At 45.1% G+C, this 5,288-nt stretch overlaps 1 pseudogene; it reads right to left on the bottom strand.

Annotated features, from left to right (window-relative positions):
• Positions 1 to 2,900: 2,900 nt before the first annotated feature.
• Positions 2,901 to 3,504, bottom strand: LOC116095515 (annotated as a pseudogene).
• Between the last annotated feature and the right edge of the window lie 1,784 nt (positions 3,505 to 5,288).

The following is a 5,288-nucleotide window of genomic DNA, read 5'->3' as shown; positions in this document are numbered from 1 at the left end:
TGCCCCTCCTTAGTCTGGGACACACTCCCCTCTCCTCTCTTTTGCCTTGGCCTTTGCTCCCACAGTCCAGTGCTGTGGGGTTTTTGTTGTTGTTTTTTGTTTTGGAACCTCAGGTGAGCTAGGAGCTGGGAGCCATGATATGATGTCTGTATCTGTCTTGTTATCATATCATACCCCCGACATCTGTAATGGTAACAGTGAATATTTCTGAAATGAATTAATGAGTTGACAATAAATTAATAATCAATATAAGTAAATAAAATACATTAATAATTGACAGGTGAAGAGCCTGGAGAAATGACTGGTGAGGTGGAAGATGGAGATGTGACAGAGATTGAGGTGCAGATTAAGGAAAATCGAGGATCCTATGAAAATGGGGAGACAACCTAGAAAGCCTGGGAGGAGGAGCCTGGGAGGAGGGGCCTGGGAGGTGGGGCCTGGGAGGCGGGGCCTGGGAGGTGGAACAGATGAGAGGGAAATGGATGTTATTACAGGTGGGACAGCAAGGCACCAGGAAAAGTGGGTTTTATTTTATTTTTGAAGCTAAGAAGTCATTCACCAACAGCTAATCTAATCAACGCCTACCATGTCCCAGGCACTGTGCTTGTTTTTAAATGGAGATATTTCTGTAATATAACCCTATTCTCAAGCCCTAAAACCCACCCTGTTGGCCACATTCAAGCACGGAAATCGGTAGCATTTGGGATCACAATACTGTGCGGCTCTTGCTGTAGTACTTTCTCATGGTACTTTTCTCACACCAAAGGACACCCTCTACCCCTGCCCCCTCACCGTGTCCCCTGCCCCTGGTTCCAGCAATAGCCCTATGCCATGTTAACTCTGACCCTCATCACTGGGCCCCATCCCACTCACATGATACCCCGGCTTTCTTTCTTTGCCTCTGCTCATTCTGTCTGTTGATTTGCCTTTTCTGGATATTTTTAATAAATGTAATAATATATGTGCCACATACACTTATTTATTTTATTTAGATAGAGTCTTACTATGTAGCCCTGGCTGGCTTAGAATTTACTATATAGACCAGGCTGGCCTCAAACTCACTGCCCCTGCCTCCAGAGTGCTAGGATCAAAGGTGTGCGCCACCACCACACCCAGCCCTGTGCCAACTTTTGAAAGGACTAGTTCATTTGGTTCTCATAACCATCCTATGAGGTAGATGCTAATTATCCCTTGCCAAATGAAGAAAATGAGGCTCTGAGGAAAAAAATGGACATGAATCCCTGGCAACTGGAATAAACAAATGGTCCACATACCCATCAGTCCTTTATTCCAAGAATATTTACTGAATGTACGCCATACAATAAGCAAAATACACACCCATCCTCTGGCACCAGGAACTCTGATGCAGCCCGGCCTTTTCCTGGCAGCCTGGCAACCATGTGGTAGCTGTGGGCATGTTGCTGCCATTAGCCTAGCTGAGAAATAAGACTCTTTTAGATAAAAGTGAGTGCTACAAGTAAAATGGGCAGGAGTGGTGGCTCAGTGGTTAAGAGCACGAGTTGTTCTTGCAGAGGGCCTGGGATTAATTCCCAGCATTCATGTGTCAACTCAAAAGCATCCATAACTTCAGTTCCAGGGCATCTGACCCCTCTTCTGACCATCACTGGACTGGCACCAGGCATGCACACAGGCAAAACACCAAACACATATAATAAAATAATTTTTTTTCCTAAAGTAAAAACACATCATGCAACAGCTTCATGTGACCATGGCAGGGGCCTGTGACTTCTGAAGACCAGAATAAGAGTTAGGCACTTTACTGCTGCTGTGACCAGCACACTGATAGAAATAGCTCGAAGGAAGAAGGATTGATTTTGGCTCACTGTCTCAGATGCTTCAGTCTGTCAGGAGAGGGAAAGTATGCCAGCTGTTCCAGCTGTATCCGTGAGAGAGTGTGGTGGAGGATGTTCACATCAAGGTGGACACAGAAGCAGACATCAAAGTAGGAAATGGCTGGAGATGATACACTCTCAAGGCTCTAGAAACCTGCCTCCTCCAGTTAGCTCCGCCTTCCAAACTTCTGAGAACCTCCCAACACCATCAGCGGCTAGGACCAAGCATTCAAAACATGAACCTATGAGCGACAATTCATACCCAAACCGGAATGTTCCACCCCATACCCCAAAGGCTTATGGTGTTAAAATCTTATAATGTAAAATTTAGTCCAACTTCAAGTCTCCACAGAATCTTAATGTCTCTAACATTATTCAAAAGTCTATGTCGAGTCTCCCCTGAAACTCAGAATAATCTCTTAGCTGTGAGTCCCTCCCTATATGTAAAATGAAGGTATAAACTTCCAAGGTACAGTGGTACAGAGTCAACCTTCTATCTTAAAAGAGAAGAGATCTTGCTATGAGAAGAAACAGTGAGATCAAGTAGGGCCAGTCAGGCAAACATTAAGCCCTGGAGACCCATGACCAACATTCAGGGACAGCGTATCGTAATGTGTGCTCCAACAGACCTGGACAGCACTGTCTCTGTGGCTTTTTCTGTTTTCAGCACACATGGCCTCTCTCTTGGTCTGGATCCATTTCATACCCGCAGCTCTCCTCGGCAGACACCCACATTCCTGGCATCTCAGACATCCTAGAGTCTGCAACTTGGAACTCACTTCTCAGGTTCATAGATAACTTCAACCCTATTATATTGACAGGCCTCAAGGCTCTAGAATACTTTTAAGGATGATTATACAACTCCATAGATCAGCACTACATGTATGACACAAAATTCTACTGCCAGCTTGAGCATTGGACCCATGCCCCATTGGACCATGGTTGCAGAAGACTGTCTTGGCGGCCAAACCTGGAAAAACTCTTTTTATTTTATTTTATTTTATTTTGGAGCCATCCCAAAGGGCACACAGTTTACTAGGCAGCAGCTAGGAAATCAGCAGCTAAGCTTGGCCACTCGCTTCAGTTCACCCTTCTTCTTGATGGCATAGGAGTTGGAGGAGCCCTTGATGGGATTGATGAGCTCATCTGCAATGCACTTGGTGCTGGTCTTGATGTTCTGGAAACCTGAGGAGCACCTGTGCTCAGCAGCCAGCTTGCCTGATTCACTGGGTTCAGTGAATCCACAGCCTGCTGTCTCACTGCCCCAGCCCACCTAATGTGTGTTGAGTCTTCCCAGGGGGCCACTGCTGATAGCATTCGTCAGGACCTGCAGAAGGTTCACAGTGAGCAGGTGGATAATCTCAAAGGCATGTTTGACGGTTTACAGTAAATGAGCTTCTTGCCATTGATACGACATGCATCATCATGGAGTTAGTAAGGCGCTCCATGAGAGGACATCGTGCTATGGGGGAGCGCTTGGCAGCATACCATCCTGCACTCTGGGGCAGGTACTTGGCATACTTCTCCTTCACAGCAATGTAATCCTGTAGAGAAATAACATTTATCTGCACATCATCAGTGCTCCATTTCCCAAAGAGCTTGATGTCTGGGTTTCTGCCACCACTGGTGTGACTGTCTCCCACTCAGTCATTCTGAAGGCACAGAGTAGGCTTCTGGGTCGCTTGGTGTGGACCTGGCACAGACGTGAAGATGGAAGAGCACTTTAGATAGATCCACTGGAGTAGAACACATGGTGGTATTGATTTTGCAATAGAAAGGTAGGGTTTTACCAGTTCCTGAAGGAACTCACAGCATCTTTGTTCCTACGCATTCACAGCTTGTCTTAGTCAGGGTTTCTATTCCTGCACAAACATCATGACCAAGAAGCGAGTTGGGGAGGAAAGGATTTATTCAGCTTACACTTCCACATTGCTGTTCATCACCAAAGGAAGTCAGGACTGGAACTCAAGCAGGTCAGGAAGCAAGAGATGATGCCAGGGGCAATAGAGAGATGTTACTTACTGGCTTGCTTCCCATGGCTTGCTCAACTTGCTTTCTTATAGAACCCAGGACTACCCAGAGATGGTACCACCCACAATAGGGCCCTCCCACCCTTGATCACTAATAGAAAAATGTCTTACAACTGGATCTCATGGAGACATTTCTTCAAGGGAGGCTCCTTTTTCTGTGATAACTCCAGCTTGTGTCAAGTTAACACACAAAACCAGCCAGTACACATCTTCTCTCAGTGAATCTCTGTTTTTCTGTCTCTCTCTCTGTCTCTGTCTCTCTGTCTCTCTCTTGCTTTCACTCTCTCTGTGGATACAGGATCTCTTTATATAACCCTAGCTGTTCTGGAACTTTCTATGTAGACCAGGAGACCAGGTTGGCCTTGAACTCATAGAGATCTTCTTGCCTCTGCCCCTCAACTGGGATTAGAGTTGTGCCCCACCATGCCTGGCCACCGCTTCTCTTTAATGGTGCTGTCCTATCTAATAACTATGGCTTCCTTACCCACAACTCTTAGTAAGTTCCTTTTCTGGCCAAAACGCCAAGTCTTTTACTTTCCTCCCTTCTGCTGTTTGCTGGCAGTTCTCACTATTAACCTAACAAAAATCAGTCAGCAATAACTATGCTACAGCTGGAATGCTGGGCCACCTTGGAGTTTTCTCTGCTAAATTAGTCCATTATTTGTGAATTCAATCTCACTCAATTTTTCAGAATACAGGAAAATATAGACAAATCCCTTGCCAGAATATACCAGGAAAAGTCTCTAACTCGAATTCACAGTAGAGTTTTGTTCCTGTTGAGGTCGGCCCCCCCCCCAGGATAGCTGTAGCCATTTTGTTTCATGGCTGCCAACTATTTCATATTGTTGCTGTAATATGCCTGCCAGTCATTGACATAGAAAAATAACTTGACACAGAGCAAGATCATGTCAATCATATATTCTGCTATGTTCTGTATGATGTTTGTTAATCTTAAGAAATTCCACAAAGCATTACGTAAGGATCCATCAAACCAAAGATCAATATGAACTGTTCTGTCTAAAATGGCTTGAGTCAGAGCTGACCACTGGGCAGCCCTTCCTGTACCTGTGTATGAACTTATTGTGGGTTTTGTGGTTTTAGCCTTTATAAGCTGACAGAGAAAGTTGCTGAGGGTTGTGGCTCAGCCTCTGAATTCTAAGCTATGGCACTGATTGATCAGTCTTAAGGTGTGCATTCAATAAACCATCCCTGTCTGACTGAGACTGGTGTTTGTGTGATTTGTGGGCAACTCCTGAATCCTAACAGTTCCCATCTGAAACTGCATGAGCAGTTTATTGTTCACACTCCTGCCAGGATTCTGGCTTCTGAAATCCACCAAAATCTCCCATTAAATTCTGCTTATAGCATTTTAGAACTTCTGTAGACTGCTTCTCCAAATGCTTCC

This window comes from Mastomys coucha, unplaced genomic scaffold (genome assembly GCF_008632895.1).
Source record: "Mastomys coucha isolate ucsf_1 unplaced genomic scaffold, UCSF_Mcou_1 pScaffold18, whole genome shotgun sequence".
Classification (NCBI taxonomy): domain Eukaryota; kingdom Metazoa; phylum Chordata; class Mammalia; order Rodentia; family Muridae; genus Mastomys; species Mastomys coucha.
This window is presented reverse-complemented; position numbering and strand designations above follow the sequence as displayed.